The sequence below is a fragment of the Schistocerca serialis genome, chromosome 3 (genome assembly GCF_023864345.2).
Source record: "Schistocerca serialis cubense isolate TAMUIC-IGC-003099 chromosome 3, iqSchSeri2.2, whole genome shotgun sequence".
Classification (NCBI taxonomy): Eukaryota; Metazoa; Arthropoda; class Insecta; order Orthoptera; family Acrididae; genus Schistocerca; species Schistocerca serialis.
Window position 1 is genome coordinate 967,785,631 of NC_064640.1, and position 20,538 is coordinate 967,806,168.

Sequence of the window (20,538 nt, forward strand, 5' to 3'; positions counted from 1 at the left end):
TAGTAAATCGTATGTCCAAGGGAGGACGATAATTTAACGATGGTTCATACCGAAAACGAATAAATTAATTCACAAATATTCTATTAAATCACACTGTTGCTCCTGTGAATCGTCTTGCTTCGGAAAGTTCGCTGATAACTATTGTACTTCAGTCACCTCCTTTTCCGATACTCAAAATAACGAGTTCATCTATTTCGTACACAGTCCCCGTTGGTGCATCGTATATTCTCGTTTTGTGAGGTCGGGAAGTCCGTTCTCACACATTTGATGTCTGGAATCTTCGATGCACGAATCACAAGGTTATCGAGACGACGTTCTGCTGAACCTTCAGTACCAATTTTATGTCCTATGTCTGTTTATCTTTTGTCCTCTCTTCTCTGTTGACAGCTTCGAAGAAATCGCGCCTTCTCCGAAAATTTGCTTTTTCACTGAAACGGTGGTGCTATGAAAAATTACTGAAAACTTCATCGTCTCACACGTTTCTGCACCCTCAAGCTTCTTCCATTCTCATGGTACTGATTCACTTCTACACGTAACACGTTCCCACTATTACTGAACACTATACTACCTCATTCCCTTAAATAATTACTTTCTTCACAAATAAACAGACACGTCCCTCTGCCCGTCTTCAAACTGCCACATTCCCGCTTCAACAGATTTATTCATTTATAACTCGGCTCGTAATGAAAATCTGCCGAGATTTGCGTAAAGAATCACTTTTATACCAGGCATGTATCTATTCGTACGGAGCAAATTGATGACCACGAATATCTTTCTTCAGGTACCCGAACGTATGGAAATACTGAGTTCGAGACCGCGTGGCGGATATGTAAGAGCAGACCACGAAACTTCTGCAGCGTAGTCTAAATAACCACGGCCACAAAATGCCCGTCCAAATATTGCTAAGCTTCTTTTGATTTTGCTGCAGAAGTTTCGTTGCAAGTCCTTGCACAGTCTGCAAAAGATCTCGATCTCTCCCCATGTGATTTCCTGCATTTTGGAGGATTGAAGGAGGACATTGGTGGCCATGGATTTGCTCTGAACGAGGAGGAGCACATCTTGGTACAGTTACAATGCAAAAGGCAACCGCAAACATTGTTCCATAATGGCTATGACAGTCTCGTCTCACAGCAGCATAGACGATGTAACAGTTATGGCATTTCCTCTTGAAATATTAAACACTTTGCTTACTTCTAAGGTAGGTACTTTTTAGAAATGGTATATAGAAATGTTCAGCAAGAGCGTCTTACCGTGACCAACACTTATGTAAGTGATTCCAAGTTTTTTCTCTATTGCGATAAATACTCTTCTTCCATTTCACAGACGAATATGTTTTCAATATTCACTTTCATTTGCCACAAAATCTGTCAGCCCAGTCAGTTTCGAATGGTACCTAAATTTCTTTGTCTTGTATCGTGTGAACACCACATCTTCTTACGAGTGCTTCCAGTCATTGTACGTTGCTTCGGCAGCGAGTCAGGGTGAAGTGGATGGAATGTAGGCCAGACTAAGAAACTCTCCTCAGTGCGTCAGGAAAGTTAAGCCTCAAATATGAAAGGTTTTTGAAGTTCTCATTTAAAATTCTGTTGTCTTGATCTACGTTACCTCAGAAGAACACGTCTATAAGTTTGATAGTAAGCAAACAAATATAAGAACGCTTCTCCAGAATAATAATGCCCACAGATAAACAGTTTCCAAATTGGAAGCAAAACATGTATCTCACTTTAAAAAAATCGGAATTTTAATGCCTGCACTTATTTGCAGTAACTGCTTTGAACGTTGCTTCAGAACAACAGTATTGCCGGACAAACAGTGCTGAAGTTGGAACCAAAAACATTTCTTGAGCGAGCCCTTAATTTTTGGAAAAATAACCAAAAATGACACGCGTTCAGATTAGCTTCAGTTGCTCTGAATTACAATGCCGACAAATAAATGACACTGAACTAAGAGGTAACAAAAGTAGAGCATTTAGTGTAGCAGTTAAAAGGAAAAGGTACTTTAGAAGACTAAAATCGTGGTTTAGATTATTCCAAATAGGCAACTATCTGAATCATATCGTATCCGAAAAGTAAGTGGGAGATATCATGTGCTTTCGTTCAGTTTACATAGGTTACTCTTGCACTGACGTGCGTAAATTATCAACGTAAGAGCATGCTGGAAGGACCACGTGCAGGTAATCAGTTTTCTTTCCTTATTTTTAATTTTTTTCCAATGTGTTTGGCTTGATCTTATTTATAACGTATCCTCTCCTTTACTGTACAGTCTATTTTGGTTGTTTCTTTACGTTTTTTTATATTTTTTCACATTTTGACCATTTTCATCTTTTGTATGCTTATAATGATACATATCTCACTGGAATCATCATATGTTTAATGTCAAACGAGAAGTAAAGCGTTTCCCGTTATGCCTTTGATCCCTTTGAAGAACTACGCAAATGTGTTTAAGGGATATTAAACGACTCACTTCAGTTGCTGTATTACAACCTACAATTAAAGTTACTATAATCATTTACTTACATCGTCATTGCTAAATTCTTTACTTTTTTGGTAATTGGTAATGTTTTCTGATATACGTATAGTTTTCTTAATGCGTCAGGTTTAGTAAAACAAGAATTGCTGCGTCATGTTGGTGTAATACTGTATTTACGTCCTGACGTAAAGAAAAAAGACTGGATTGAGCAAGTGATCATCATTTATGCGTGTTGATTTCACAGTGTTAAATTCAAACATGTACGGGCCAAATTTGACGCTCATGTCGTCTTATCCATTATAAATGGGACGTAGTATTGCCTCTCTGTAGTATTGCTGTGCTGCTTGTTTATCATATTCGCGTTTTCAAATCGTATCAAAAAATGGGTCAAATGGCTCTGAACATTATGGGACTTAACATCTATGGTCATCAGTCCCCTAGAACTTATAACAACTTAAACCTAACTAACGTAAGGACATCACACAACACCCAGTCGTCAAATCGTATCAAAGTCTAATGTTACTAGTAGGTTGCCTTAGTACTTCCTCTCTCTCTTACATCTGACAGATTTTTCTCTCAGACACCCACTGCACTCATCTTTAAAAAACCTAATCGATCAAATTACCAATATCTCAATTGCGTCATTGGTAGTTACCCTCGGTATATTTCCTTGTTTAACTAGGCTTGAAATGTGGTCGTGCTCGTTCAATGTACATCTGTTTGCATGATCCCATTTGCACAAAAGGCTGTACAAGATTCATTGTATCTGACGGTGTGGTTTGAACTGTCTTCAGAAAGCAATCATAAGTACATGTGGTGGCCTGTAACTGAACAATACTGTCAAATCGCGAAGTATTAGTCGCAACAATTCATCGGCCATTGTCCCTAATCGACTCCAAAATATAATCATTCCGTAGAACACTGGTACCGGACTTTCTAGTTTTCCAAGATGTGGCCATCTGTAACTCAGAACGAGGATGCAATTAAGTACGCTTCGTTTTTTGGGGGCCATTTGTATTGAGCCACTTGTGTTCGAGTATTAACTCGTGGGAGTTATCTATCGATGAATCTACTCCATCTTTAGTAGAACAGTTTCCAGGGTAATCTGTTACCACCTCCGATTTTTTCAGTTCAATGTCAACTCATTTTTCCACTGGTTCTGCAATATTAACAGTTCGATAGGTCTGTACATTCAATATAATACTATGTGACATTTCCACTTCATGTAATTTATATTAACCAGTAGCGAACTGTTCAGTGTTCGGTGAATCATTGTAGACTTCTTTTGCCGAAGCTGGCTTGGGATGTCCTGAAAGAGATATCAAATGAAAAGTTACGAAGTTGTCATCTGGCTTTGGGCAAGTCTCGTTTACTAACAAACGATGTGTCAAATCATTAAATTCCCCCCCCCCCCCACTAATGCGGACGAGATGGCATTTGTAGTCCCAAACCAAAATATGGGTATCCAAAAGCTGAATAAAGGGGAAAAAATACAAGATTGCCATGATGCTTCGCCCTACTGCTGGTCCGTAATAAAGATAGATATCATGCCCCGTCTATGCTAAGTACATACATTCAGGTTCTCTTATGGACTAATTAACTAACGTAGTAGCTCGTTTAACAATTCCGGATTCGCAATCGTTGTTCTCGTTATCATCAAAATACTCAGTTGTTTCAATTTTTTAATTTTTCATGGTTTTTTCTTTGGTTTCCACTATTCTGGAGATGGCCAGTTCTCCTCTCGTTACGTGGCGCAGAATCTTGAATGCTTTCTCAGCCAATAGGAAAAGTCGTCTTTGTGTATACGGAAGATTTCAATATTTCTTGAAAATCATATGAACGTAATGAGACACATTCAGTCGTAGAAAACATGATGGAAGTGCAGTGGTAGAACCGTCCAAGTAATTAAAACACACCGGTAAATAACGAGCGGTTCTAGGCGCTTCAGTCCGGAACTGCGTGACCCCTACGGTCGCAGGTTCGAGTCCTGCCTCGGGCATGGATGTATGTGATGTCCTTAGGTTAGTTAGGTTTTAGTAGTTCTGAGTCTAGGGGACTGATAACCTTAGATGTTAAGTCCCATAGGGCTCAGAGCCATTTTGAATGACGCAAATAGCACTCGTAGCGTCATTCACCAACTTTAATTAACGGACGCGAAGTTCACTGATTCCAACGTTCACAAAATAGCTTTTATGCAGGTAATTAGATAAATCTCTACGTCTTGTCCAATGTTGTCGTGCTTTCACGCAAAATAATTACGAAGATATCATGCCTCCTCTAAAAACTTTGTATCTCGCTGCAAGGCTTCTGACATGATAATTAGCTAGAAATGTCTTCGTTTTACCTGTCTCTGCTCGCTCAAACTACTTCAGTTGTCTCCGCAATGTAATACTCTTCCTCACGTTACACATTCAAACTATTTCTACACAGAATATTTCTCCAATTCCGCAAAATTATCATTTATATCATCATCATAATGAAACGCCCCCTGCCCGTCTACAATGCACCACTTCCTAGCTACAGCTTCCTTTTTCCATTTATCACTAGCCTCGTAATAAAAAACTGCACACATATGCCTATGGAACGTGTTTTTACCCAGACCTGTGTCTCTTCTTACGGAGCAGATCGGCGTTGATGAACATCCATCTTCACGATTCAGAATATACGGAAACCACTAGAGGAGAGGTCGGGGCTGTATGGAGGATGTGCAAGGGCTTACCAAATTACTTCTGCAGCGTACACGAAATAACCATGGCAACAAAGTGCATGTACACATTCTGCTAGGCTCGTTACAAATACACTGCAGAAGTTTCTCTGGAAGCTATTACACATCCTCCATTCGATCATGATATCTCCCCATGTGATTTGCATGTTTTTGGGGGACTGAAGAAGGAGATTACTGGCCATAGCTTTCATGGGGGCGAAGATGAGCACGACTTGGTACAATCATGTTACCACTGGCCACCGCAAACTTTTATCCATAAGGTCAGTGACAGACTTGTCCAGCAGTAGAACAAATGTTTTCACAGTTATGGCGATTACTCTTGATACAATAAACAGTTTACTTACGTTTTTCCCAACGGTCTGGCTGTCACTACTGCCTCATATACAAACGGTAATTTATCACTCATACCATTCTGAGCATAAGCATCCTGAGAGAAGTGTGGTCCATTTATTGCCATTAGATCCAATATATTTCCATTTCTAGAGGGCTTGCGAACTATCTAAGGTAGGTACTTTTTCGAAAAGGCATTTAGCAATGATCAACGAGGTGTCTTACCATGACCAACACTAAGAAATGTATAATTATTCCTATCCATATCTGTATCATTACAAGCTTCTGTAATGACGACAGTCTGAATGGGGAAACCAATTAAGCGTGATGAGTTTCAGTTTAAAGTATTCAGTCACATCTGGGCGTGAGTGCGGTGGTTAATAGTTAGATAGAGTTATATGAATATTCCCAAAATTGATACTGAGTCTTGAGGAAATAATATGGCATGCAGCTCCAGTTTTATCTCAGATGATCCGAGTTTGTAGTCCCAGGCGATAAATGTAGTACTTCTATTTCCCATACGCTTATGCTTTCGATATACGCTTGTATTTGCCACAATAAATCTCACCTTTGTCATCATAGATTTTTACATAAATTTCATAACCTTCTATTGTGTGGGCTCCACATCTTTTTACGAGTGCTATCAACCCTTGTAGGTTGTTGCGAATGATTCTGCAGCTGATCAGGGTGAGGTGGACGCAAAATCCCCTAAGCATAATACCCTCGTGAGTATCCCACACGCCATCAGCAGGTGGATAGTATCTCTGATAGTATTGCGCCACTTATACATTTACTGAGACCCTACAGTTTTCGAAACTACAGCATAAAGCTAGGAACTCCCAGCCCTGTCCAGATTGTCAAACAATCATCGCAGTCTCTGGTTCACGTCACCCACAGGTCTCAGAGCAAGAGGTCCCCTGTCTGTTTTGCGGAGAATGTTGTACATTGTAAGCTCTGTCGAAATTATATGTGTAAGGGTGTATCATAAGACTTCTGGAACACTTATTTACCAGATAATTTTTTTCAGTTTCGCCTTCTACTCGGCACAACATTCACTGCTCAATAAACGACATGCTCATTTTTCGAGCTAAACCGCTATCACTTGTGTTGGTCTCTTATGATTCCGTCAATGTCTGGTAGTCACTGGATGAATTGGCTGACCTTCACTTTGAGTTGGAATGCAGGGTTCAAATGTCGTTCATCATACATGACTGTGGTTGTCGATAACCAACTGCTGTTGGCTAAACCGTAGGGGAATACTATGTCATCAAATTCATGTGTGAAATAACAGGTTTTCATTTCACCGTTCTCTTGGTTCACACTTCACTGCAATCACGAATCGTGTTTCGATTTCATTACAAACACAAAACGGGAAAAAGTGAAGGCCTTTCAAGGGAAACAGCAGAAACTTGTTTAACTAATAAACTCAAAGACATCCTACAGTATTCGACCCTACAGCGCTAATCTAGGCACGCCCAGCCCTGTCCAGCTAGTCATAAACTCATCGAAGTCTCAGGTTCACGCCGCCTACTCGTCTCAGTCAAGAAGTCCGCGGTCGTATCTGCGCAGAATTATGAATATTGTGAGCTTCGATTGGATTCCGTGCACAATGGCGTGGATTAAGGCTTCTGCTGCTATTCACCAATACATTTTTCAGTTTCGATCCCTAGTCAGTACAACCTTTACTAGCCGATTAACGACATGCGCGCTCTACGAGGTATACCGAAATCACACGTGATCGTTGCTTATGATTCCGCAAGAGTCTGCAAGTGCGCTGAATGGGCCGCTGTACGTTACTTTGGGATGTTATGTGGACTTGAAATGCTGTTCGTCGTTCATGAGAAGTGCTTGTCGATAAATGATGCTGGCTAAACTGCAGGAGAATTCTGTGTCATGAAATTCCCGTGCGAAATAATAGGACTCCATTTCACCATTCACTTGGTTCACACTCCCAAGCAATCAAAATTTCTGTTCTGATTCCTTCATAACTCAAAACGACAAATACGCAATGGCTTACGTAGGAGGCTGCAGTAACAGCAATGTATAAAGACAGAAAGATGTTCAGAGGAATAAATTCAAAGATGATTCGATAAAATGTGAGCACTGAACGTCTACATCACCGTTCTCGACACAACTAAAGCGTCGCGTATATTAAAACAGTAACAATTTAATATGCTGTCTGAATACATAACACTGATAAAATTATTAATACTGGAACACTCGCTGTAGCTGGACTGATGCACACTTCAATATTACTAACATACACGTCTTTAGTTCAAAATGGCTCTGAGCACAATGAGCCTTAACTTCTGAGGTCATTAGTCCCCGAGAACTTAGAACTACTTAAACCTATTAGTCAACAATGGAGATTGCTTACGAATAACTCATGTTAACCATCCTAGGATATTGTACAAGTATGTGTGACCCTTACTAGCCGGATATACTGAACATCTCCAGAGGAGGGCAGCATAAGTTGTCACAGGTTTGTTTGACCCGCGTGAGAGTGTCACTGAGATGTAGAAAAAACTGAACGGGCAGATTCTTAAAGAAAAACGGAAACTATCCTGAGAAATCTTCTAAAAAAGTTTCCAAAACCGGCTTTAAATTTTGACTGTGGGAAAATGTTAGAACCGCCTACCCATCGCTCCCTTAGGGTACGTGAGGACTAATCTAAGTTAATTGCAGCATGCACAAAGGCATGTAAACAATTACTTTTCCCGCACTCCATACGTGAATGGCAAGGGAAATTGTGTTAATAGCAGATACAATGGGACGTACCCTCTCTCATGCACTTCATAATGGTTTCCACTTTATAGACTTATATGCAGACGTAGATGGAGGCTACTACGACGCCTTAGAATGAAATTCGGAAATATAATATACAGGGTGAGTAACCTAACATTGCCACTGGATATATTTCGTAAAGCACATCAAATACTGACGAATCGATTCCACAGACCGAACGTGAGGAAAGGGGTTAGTGTAATTGGTTAATACAAACCATAAGAAAATGCACGGCAGTATGTTTTTTAACACAAACCTACGTTTTTATAAATGTAACCCCGCTAGTTTTGTTAGCACATGTGAAGATATAAACAAATACGTAATCGGTGCCGTTTGTTGCATTGTAAAATGTTAATTACATCCGGAGATATTGTAACCTAAAGTTGACGCTTGAGTACCACTCCTGCGCTGTTCGATCGTGTGTATCGGAGAGCACCGAATTACGTAGGGATCCAAAGGGAACGGTGATGGACCTTAGGTACATAAGAGACTGGAACAGCACATTACGTCCTCATGCTAACACATTTTTAATGGCCTTTTTCACTGACGCACATGTACATTACCATGAGGGGTGAGGTACACTTACACACGTGGTTTCCGTTTTCAATTACGGAGTGGAATAGAGTGTGTCCCGACATGTCAGGCCAATTGATGTTCAGTGTGCTGGCCATCATTTTCGCCACACAATTGCAACCTCTGGCGTAAAAATGTCGTACACGCCGCAGTACATCTAGTGTAATGTCGCCGCAGGCTGCCACAATACGTTGTTTCATATCCTCTGGGGTTGTAGGCACATCACGGTACACATTCTCCTTTAACGTGCCCCACAGAAAGATGTCCAGAGGTGTAAGATCAGGAGAACGGGCTGGCCAATTTATGCGTCCTCCACGTCCTATGAAACGCCCGTCGAACATCCTGTCAAGGGTCAGCCTAGTGTTAATTGCGGAATGTGCAGGTGCTCCATCATGCTGATACCACATACGTCTACGCGTTTCTAGTGGGACATTTTCGAGCAACGTTGGCAGATCATTCTGTAGAAACGCGATGTATGTTGCAGCTGTTTGGGACCCTGCAATGATGTGAGGACCAATGAGGTGGTCACCAATGATTCCGCACCATACATTTACAGTCCACGGTCGCTGTCGCTCTACCTGTCTGAGCCAACGAGGATTATCCACGGACCAGTAATGCATGTTCCGTAGATTCACTGCCCCGTGGTTTCTGAAACCCGCTTCATCGGTAAACAGGTAGAACTGCAACACATTCTCTGTTAATTCCCATTGTCAGAATTACACTCGATGATTAAAGTCATCACCATGTTATTGCTGATGTAGCGACACATGAAACGGAAAGTCATCGAGTAAAGGGGAAGTGGTTAGCGACGTTCCCGAAGGTAGCGTTGCACTGCCTCTGCAGTGATTTATCTATTTGAACGATTTAGGAAACAATCTGAGAGGCGTCTTAATTTGTTTACACATGCTGCTGGTGCTTATCATTTAGTAAATTCATCAGATGTTCAAAACAAATTGCAAAACGATTTGGAGAGGGTAATAAGTTAAAGTTGAGTTGCACGATAGATCAGTCAAACCTAAAGGCGGTAAATTTAGCTACAGACCTAGGAATTTCAATTACGAACTATTTAAATATGAAAGAACACATACGAAAGACTACGTTTCATTGCGCGATCTTTTAGCAAATGTAACAGATGTACTAAAGAAACTGCCTGAACTACTCTTGTTCGTCCTCTTTTGGAGTACTGCACCGCTGTTTGGTATTCTTACCAGAGTTAACGGAGTGCATCGAGAAAGTAAAAAGAAGAGCAGCACCTTTAGTATTATTGAGAAATAGGGGAGCCAGTGTCACGGAGATGATACAGGATTTGGGATGGACACCGTTAAAACACAGGCGTTTATCTGTAGCGACGTATTGTCCTTACAGAAAATCATTCACCTACGTTCTCCAATGAGTGAGAAAATAATTTGATACATAATGAGAAACAATCATCGTAACGAAATATGGGAAATCAGAGCTCACACGGAGAGATATTACTGTTCGTTTTTCCGTGAGCTCTTCGAGAGTGAAATTACAGAGAATTTTTGTGACGTTAGTTCAAAAATGGTTGAAATGGCTCTGAGCACAAGGGGACTTAATATCTGAGGTCATTAGTCCCCTAGAACTTAGAACTACTTAAACCTAACTAACCTAAGGACATCACAAACATCCATGCCCGAGGCCGGATTCGAACCTGCGACCATAGCGATCCCGCGGTTCCAGACTGTGGCGCCTAGAACCGCTCGGCCACCCGGCCGGTGACGTGTAAGGGCTTACCGACAAATTTCTTCTGCGTACTGGTATTACTACACACGAAAATTTGATGACATAGTATTCTACTACGGTTTAGGCAACGACAGTTATCAACACCCACTTGTCATGCACGACAAACGATATCTTAAGCAACTCATTCCATCTCAAAGTAAAATTCAGCGACATCATTCAGCGATTTGCCGACAATGAATTAGTCATAAACACAAAACGTAAATGTCAGCTTTTTACCAGAATGGTCGTGTCATTTAAGGAACTGTGAAGGTTGTGTCGTATAGAATACCAAATTGCAAATAAAATATCTGATGAGTGGGAGATGCAAAAGTCTTAATCCACGCGCTTGGTCATGGAATCTCTACAAAGTTTGAAATATGACGCATTCTCCACAGAAGTGATGACGAACGCCATGTTCTGAGACAAGAGGGTGGCGTGAACCAGAGACTGAGAAGACAAGCTGAACTAGATTCGATAATAGCACTGTAAGTTCCAAAAACTGTTGGGTCTCCGTAAATGGGCCACGAACGCACTACAAACAGAGATTTGATCCATTTAGCTGATAGTGTGTGTGATATTCAGAATTTTTTTATCCTAGGCAACATTCCACCCTCGTCACCCTTATCAGCTGCCGAAGCATTCGCAACAACGTACGAGGATTGCAAGCGGAATTCTAACAATATAAGGTTTAGAAATCAGGGTAAAAATCCAAACTTACAGCGGTGATAATTTTTGTGGTAAATGCAAGTGTACATCGAAAGCATAAGCGTATGGATAACGGAAGTAGTGTATTTATCGTAAGAGACCACAAACTCTTATCAGCTGATATAAAAATTTAAGCTGCATGCCACATTACTTGGCAACACTCAATATAAAGTGTGGCCATAATTCAATAACTACATATATCTATTTATCACCGGACTCCCGCAAAATTGTAACCGGAAACTTCAAAGAGAAACAACTCGCGAAAATGTATGTCCCTCATTCACACTGTCATGATTCTATGTGATTTCAATCGTATTGATATGGATAGGCATTATTAAATATTTGTGAAAGTTGGTCACGGTAAAACACCACGCACAAAATTGCTAAACACCTTTTCTAAAAAGTACATAGTTTAGATAGTTAGTAAGTCTACTTGTGATGATAATTTGTTGGATCTAATGGCAATAAATCGATAGAATGAGGTTGTTCGTACTCAAAATAGTATCTGTGACTTTGAGGCGGTTGTAAGAGAGATCAGCCAGGAAAACAAGACGGTTGCGGAAACTGGTCGCAATCTCTTTATTATTTCAAGAGTATTTGGCATAACTGTTAAAACATGTATACTGCTATGAGATGAGATTTTCAACGCCATTACGGGAGGGGATTGTGTTACTAATCTTACCAATATTGTAAAATGCGTACCCCTCATCGTGAAAAGGAAATCGGTGGCCACGAATTTCTTTGTTCAGTGCTCCAATAACATGGATATCGCATGGGGAGGGATCGGGATCGTATGGAGAGTGTGTAAGGACTTCCAGAAAACTTCAGCAGCGTATTGAAACATGTTTAGCAGTATGTGGACGGGTATTTAGTTGCGAAAGTTATTTCGATTAAAGCGAAGTAGTTCTTTCTGACCCTTACACATCCTCCATAATGCCCCGAAATAGCCCCATCCGGCTTACATATTTTTTGGATTCCTGAAGGATGATATTCGTGGCCGTAGATTTGCTCCAGACGTATAGATGCAGGCCTGGGCAAAATCGTGATTAGTTATGGATATCTGCACAAATTTTTATTATGATGCAAGTTGTAAATGAAAATGGAAGTTGAATCAGAGCAATGGCAGTTTAATGATGGTGGAGGATCCTATCGGATCCTTAGTGAAAAAAGTGGTTATTGGCAGAAACGAGATAATATTCTGTGAAGTAAATAGTTGTAATGTGTAACATGAAGAAGAGAACTGCAGTACTTGTGACAGTTTCCGATGAGTGAGTGTGTGGCTGCAAGTCGCTGGATGAACCTTCAGATGGAATGGGGGATTAAAATGTCGTTCGTCATACATGAGAACTGCATGTCGATTACTGCCGTTGGCTACACCGTAGGAGAATATTACGTCATTTAATTGCCGTGTCAATTAGTAGGACTCCATTTTACAGTGCACTAGGATCACACTCCACAGCAATCACTAATCCTTTTTCTTATTCCATCACAAACTCGGAACGACAAATGACGTGAACAATGAACGTCAACACCACTGAGAACAGACACTTCTCAACACAACAAAAGTGCTGCTTATCTTAATACCTTACAATTGTAAGGTATTACTGCAACACTGGCTGTAGTACTTCTGAAGCACACTTCAATATCACTTGATGGAGGATACTGTCAATGAACTCTAACAAAATACCTCCAACAACCACGCTAGTGTTCCGCCAAATCAATTGTTTAGCAAAGAAACGGTTTGGCCTTACCTAGACGTGGCCAACTTTCCTCCTGCTCTTGAATATGGCATATGACTAGATAACGCAACAATATATACACATAATCATCGAAAGCAGGTACAGATACAGAATCGTATTAGTACTTAGGTAGCTACTTAGATAGATAAATAACATCACCGTGTCGACGACTGAAGTACTTTACGTCAATACCATTCGCTCATTTTCCTTATGGAGAGTTAAGAGTTCATAAATTATTACAATTATTTGAAAAACCATGGAACACTATAATTTCAAATTACGATCAGAATGATAGTTACAACATGAAAAATTTATCGAAAATTTAAGACTGCAGAATATGGAACCATGTTAGTTACGTTCACTTTTGATAATACAGTTTGATGTGAAGTGATAAAATAAACCAATTTCATAACAACAAATTTAAATTTCCAAATTACTTATGACAGCCGATAGATACGGTAAAGATTCATTTTACATTTTGATCTCGGGTAAGCACGGTTTCACCGCTTAATTTAACTAGTGAGATAAAGTATCTGACTGCGCGAAAATCACGCGTCAGAGAGAAAAATCGAATATATTTCAGTTCATTGTTATTGTTCTGAAATGATTTATTCAGTTTCATTATTCTTCATTCTTATTTAGCTCTACGTGAAGTCTGTTTGGCTCGAAAGTAATTACCCACTGATGTGTCGAAGAGAATCACGTCCAGTAGTTGTTGCTCTCTCGCCTGAGAAGTATCTTCTGCAGCAGCGGAATAACGGAGGTACTATAATAAATCAGATGTCCACGGGAGGACAATAAGCTGAAGATAGTTGGCATCGAAAACGTGCAAATTAATTCAAAGAAATGCTATTAATTCATACTGTTGCTGTTGTGCATTGTTTTGAACTGTAAAGATCGCTGAAAAGAATTGTAGTCCAGTCGACCTAATGCTTCCTTAGTTAAAGTAACGAGTATATATTTTTCGTACACTTTCCCGGTTGCTGCAGCGTATATTCTCGTTTTTGGAGATCGATTCGTCTCTTCTCACACTGTACGCAGATCGTGGTTGTGCGGTAGCTTTCTCACTTCCTACGTCCGGGTTCCCGGGTTCGATTCCCGGCGGGGTCAGGGATTTTCTCGTGATGACTGGGTGCTGTGTTCTGTCCTTAGGTTAGTTAGGTTTAAGTAGTTCTACGTTCTCTGGGACTGATGACCGTAGATGTTAAGTTCCATAGTGCTCAGAGCCATTTCTACCATTTCTTCCCACACTTTAGATGTCCGGAACCTTCGACGCAAGAAACACAGAATTATGGAGACGATGTTCTGCTGCATCTTCAGTTCCTGAAACATATCTCTTACGTCTGCTTTTTATTATTCTGTTTTATTCGCTTGTGAGAACTTCGAAGAAATCGTGTCTACCCTGAATATTTGCTGTTTCACTGCAACGATGCTGCTATAATAATTAGCTGGAAACTTCTTTGCTTCACCCGTCCCTGCAGGCTCAGTGCTTCCATGGTCACCGTCCTGCAATTTTCTTCTCCGCGTTAAACATTCCGTTTATATACTACACAGAATACTACCTCATTTCTGTAAAATCATCATTTCTTCACTGATACACAGACATGTCCCTTTGCCCGTCCTTAAACCGCCACTTTCGTGCTTCTATTACCTTTCTCGGTTATCACTTGCCTCGTAACACAAAATTTGTGTAGATGTGCCTAAGGAATCACGATTCTATCCAGGCGTGTATATTTATGTCTCGGGCACATCTTCGGCGACGGATATCTTCTTTCAGAGCCCAGAAATTATGGAAATCGGAAGGCCACAAGTTAGGGCTGTAATGAGTATGTGAAATGTCTTACCAAGAAACTTGATCAGTGTACTCGAAATACCCATCCCAACGTTATGCTCATCGACATATTGTTAAGCTTGTTCTGAATATGCTGCAGATGTTCCGCTGGAAGCCCTTACACATTCGCCATTCGATCCCGGTCTCTCCCAACTTGATTTCCGTGTTTTCGAAGTACTGAAATAAGACATTCGTGGCCATCGATTGGTTTCTGACGTAGAGGAGCAGGCCTTGGTATCACGTATATCCACTGGCTCCCACTTATATAACAGCCTCAAGGTCAGTGATACGACTCTGAGTATAAATATACTCATACAGGTCCAGACAGTTTATTGCCATTAGATCGAATAAATTTCCATCACGAGTGGGCATCCGAACTAATTAGGTACTTTTAGAAAAGGCATTTAGTAATGTTGAGCAAGGTGCCTTTACATGACCAACACTTATACATGTTTAATTATTCCTATCGATAGAGCTATGATTAAAATCTTCTCCACACAGGGCAGTATGAATGAGGAACACACACTTTAACGAGATGAGTTCGGCTTTAAAGTTTTCGGACACGTCTGGGCGTGAGTCAGGTGGGCAGTAAATACATCCAGTCATAAGACTTGGCCCGTATTGATACTGAGTCTTGCCTAAATATTTGGGTGTGCCGCTTCAATTGGTAGCTCAGCGAGATCTGAGTTTGTTGGCTCTTCCGATAAATACACTACTTCCACTTACCACACGCTTATGATGTCGATTTACACTTACATTTACAAAAAAAATTATCAATACTGTTAATACCTATTTTTACCTACATTTCTGTACCGTGTATCGTGTCTACTCCACACTTTTTCACGAATTCAGCCCATCCTTGTACGATGTTATGAATGCTTCGGCAACTGATCAGGGTGAAGTTGATGGAATGTCGCCTATGCTCAAAAAGCCTCATGAGTATCCCACACACCACCAGCTAGATAGAGCTGATCTCGGTTTGTAGTGCTCCACTGACCCATTTACGGAGGCCATGATGATGATGATGATGATTAGTGTTTTAGGGCGCACAACAGCGAGGTTATCAGCGCCCGTTCCCAAAAGTTCAATTCAGAGCCGAATCGTGAGAGAAGTGGTAGTGTTCAAATTGCAAGATTGGACACAGCAGATCAAAACAGGGAGATAAAACTAAAAATAAAATAGCGGTACAAACAGGGAAAAATAAGTAACGGTGGCTGAGTGACCACTTACAAATAATGGGTGACCAAACCACTGGACAGCACATTAAGACTTCAATCCCAATACTTTGGGTGAGAAGGCCAGATATCACACAAAAACGTAAAACTCTAGTGACACTCGCCTCATTATTAGTTAAAAGAGATTGTAAGTCTGGTGGGAAACTGAAATCTTCCCTCAAACCTGCATATAAAACACACTCAGTTAAAATATGCCTTATCGACAACTGTGCCCCACATGTCTGACACGTTGGTGGCTCCTCAAGACGTAACAGAAAACCATGTGTCAAAGGACAATGTCCTATTCTAAGCCGTGTAAGGGCTACTTCCTCAGCGCGTCGTTGTCGGAAGGAGGTGAGCCACGGTCGGACAGAATCCTTCACCGCTCACAACTTATTATCCCTCACGTCCAGCCACCGAGCCTCCCACCAACGCATGACCTTCCGAGTCACGAAAGACATAATGGCCTGCAGGGGGACGGAACAGCGAGCAGGAGGTGGGATGGAGCAAGCCTCCTTGGCAGCCGCATCTGCAAGTTCATTTCCAGGAATCCCTATGTGCCCTGGAACCCAGCGGAAAATCACATCCTTACCCTGCTGTTGCAAGAGCAGGAGTGCGTCCTGCACCTCTTGCACCATCCGATCTGCTGGGTACATTTGTTGAAGAGCGTGTAGAGCACTTTGGGAATCGGAGCAGATGATGAATTTCGTGCCACGATGTCGGCGCATATGCTCTAATGCTTGCAGAATGGCAAACAGTTCTGCATAGTAAACGGAGAACTGCTCTGGGAGCCCTATCCGATGGACAGTATTGGGAAACACAGCAGAGCAGCCCATAAAATCCCCCTGTTTAGAACCATCCGTGTAAACAGGAGTAAAATCGGAATGGCGTTCTAAAATCTCAGTAAGTTTAATTTTAAAAAGGTGGTCCGGGGTACAATACTTCCTGTAAGCAGCCAGATCAAGAAGTAATCTTGGCCTTTGTAGTCGCCAGGGAGATCCCCTACTCCATCCCTGGTGGAGGACCTTAATGCCCTCCAGGTGTACCGACTCGAGACTCTCCTTTGCACGGATGCCAAACGGCTTTGTCGCCGCCGGACGGTGGCGGAAGAGACGTGCCAGTTCCGGCTGGGAAAAAGTGTCGGACGCCAATGAAAGAGGAGTGGACTTGGTCCTGTACGCGTGCCGTACCACGAGGAGAAGACGCCGAATGGACAGCGGAGGCTCTCCCGCCTCGACACACAGACTAGCAACCGGACTCGTGCGATAAGCCCCCGTTGAAAGCCTAATACCCTCATGGTGAATCACATCCAACATTTTGAGGTAGGAAGGTCTTGCAGAGCCATAAGCTTGACATCCGTATTCCAGTCGAGGTCGCACAAAGGCCTTATAAAGTTGGAGCAGGCGTGCCCTGTCAGCGCCCCAGGATCTATGACTGACGCATCTAAGGACGTTTAAGGCCTTGAAACAGCGGACCTTTAGATCCTTTAAGTGTGGCAACCGTGTGAGCTTCTCATCAAAAATAAGCCCGAGATATTTCACTTTTTCCATAAAGGGCAGAACAGTGTCTCCTAGTTTTAAAACAGGGAGATTAAAAAGAGAGCGGGAACGGTTAAAATCTACACAAATGGTCTTCTCCAAAGAGAATTTAAAGCCCGTGGTCTTAGACCACTTCTCCAACCGCACGAGTGTCAGCTGTAATTGGCGTGTAGCAGCTGTGACGGAGGAAGACGCACAGAAAATGGAGAAATCGTCCACAAACAAGGAGCACTGCACGGGCCGGCGCACTGTGGACGCAATACTATTGATGGCAATTGCGAAAGCTGTCACACTGAGGACACTTCCTTGAGGGACACCGTTCTCCTGCTTAAAACGGTCAGACAGGACATTCCCAACCTTATACATAAAATACCTGTCCGACAGAAAGGATCGGATGAGTGTGGGTAAACGCCCACGGAAACCCCACTCATAAAGCTGCCGCAAAATGGTATGCCTCCAGGTAGTATCGTACGCCTTCTCCAGGTCGAAGAAAACCCCGATAAGGTGTTGCTTACGTAGGAAAGCATCTTGTATCGCTGTTACGAGTAGGATCAGGTTATCTAGGGTGGAATGATACCTCCTGAATCCACACTGGCAGCGAATAAGTAAGGATCTAGATTCGAGAACCCACACCAGGCGCCTATTGACCATACGCTCAAATGTCTTTCCGACGCAGCTCGTGAGACTAATGCTACGGTAGCTGCTGGGTTCGGTCCGATCCTTCCCTGGTTTTAAAAGCGGAATTAAAATCGATTCTTTCCACGAACTAAGAAAGTCGCCTGTCTTCCAAATTTCATTACAAAGTTGAAGGAGGACTTCCTTTGACCGCAGATCCAACTGCTGCAGCATGCTATACGATATCAGGTCTGGACCAGGGGCGGTATCCCGAGATATGGACAGTGCAGAGTCCAACTCCCACAAAGAGAAAGGCTGGTTGTATTCCTCAGTGTTCTGTGAACGGAAATCAAAACCAGCCCTCTCCTGTGTACCCCGATAGCGCAGAAATTCGGGGTCTTGGCTAGAATCGGCCGTAATAGTTTGAAAAGATTCTGCCAACGCCCGGGCGATGTCTCTCGGAGATGTTAGGAGACACCCCCGCTCACGTATAGCGGCTAGTGGCGGTCAAGAGTATCGCCTTGAGATCCTCCTAATGGCTTCCCATACTTTGCTTGAAGATGTGGACCTATTGCTGGAGTTCAGGAACTCACTCCAAGACCTCCGTTTACTCTCCTGAACGATTTTCCTCACCCGCGCCCGTGCTATCCGGAAAGTTGTCAGATGCGCAGCAGTGGGGCACCGACGGAATCTCCTCAAAGCCGCCCGCCTGTCTCTGATGGCGGTACGACAGTCGTCATTCCACCAAGGGACAGGCTGCCTCACAGGTGTTCCCTTTGACTTTGGGATGGATACATCAGCGGCATGGTGCATCACCGCCGTAATGTGATCCACCCAATCCTGGACGCCTTCACACCGTTCAAAAACAGCCAACTGCCGGTAGAGCGTCCAGTTTCCCTTCCTGAACAACCATTTCGGCGGCTGTGCGACACGACCCATTTCAACTGGCAGATGGAGCCAGATAGGGTAATGGTCGCTGCCATGAAGGTCGTCGTCGACGACCCACTGAGCAATGTCCGCAAGCACAGGCGAACAAATAGAGAGGTCTATGGCAGAAGACGAACCTGAAGCGGTGCTAAAATGCGTGGCCTGACCTGTGTTCAGCAGTATGACGTCGGAAGTCCTGAGCAACTGCTCAATCATCTGGCCTCTGGGGCAAGTTTTGTTGGAGCCCCATAATGCATTATGAGCATTAAAGTCTCCTAAAATGAGAAAGGGACGGGGTAGCTGATCAATGAGCCGTGCGAGGGCTTCACTGTCAAAGAGCTCAGCGGGTGGTAAATACAAGGAGCACACTGTAACAAGAACCTGGGCCAGGATCCGAGCTGCAACCGCTTGTAGCGTCGTGGTTAAGGTCACAGGTGAGGAGTGGAATGTGTCCTTAATGAACACTGCCACCCCACCCTGAGCCCTATTACCAGTCAGGTCGTCTTTCCTGTACATGCGATATCCCGTAAGTACAGGCGTGTCAGTCTCTTTAAAATGTGTCTCTTGCAAAGAGATGCAAATGGGGTTTGTCTGTACTAAGAGCCGCAATTCTGCAAGGCGAGGTCTGACTCCATTCAGATTCCACTGAAGTATGGGAGCCATATCAGCGTTTCGGTTTAGATTTCCCCCTGTCTTTGCGTCGCGCTGGTGAGGCACTTGTAGAGCGAGTGGCAGCAGAGGGGCTGCCAGGTTCTGGGGAAGAGGTATCAAAATCCATGACGATGTCCTCCTCATCAGTCAGGGATGCCATGACGACATCCGATGGTGCCGTTGGCAGGTGTGACGTCAAACGCCGTGCCCCTTTCCCTGGTCCCGTTTTCTTTGTGGAAGCTGGGGATGGGGGAAGTGGAGAGGCACTCTGTTTCTGGAGGGCCTTCGAAGGTTTCACTGGAGCTTTCTCTGCAATAGCGGTGGGTGCAGGCGGAGCAGCCTGAATAGCGATATCGTTAGTGGGAGTGCTCTGGCAGGTACAAACACAGGTACAGATATTGGTGGAGGATACTGCGACGCTGGACATGGTCTGCGTCGAAGCGTCTACTCGCGACGCACGGTTGTGCACCAAGGAGGCATACGACGTGGCAAAGACAGGGGGTTTTGTAGCACTATACTCTTTTTTGGCTTCCACATAAGGTAGCCTCTTTGTCACCTTGATCTCCTGAATTTTTCGTTCTTCCGCAAAGACGGGGCAGTCTCTGCTCCAGACGGGATGGCTCCCAGAGCAGTTTATACACAGCGCTGGAGATGTGCAGTTGGTCCCAGCTTCATGAGCTGCCTTGCCACAGAT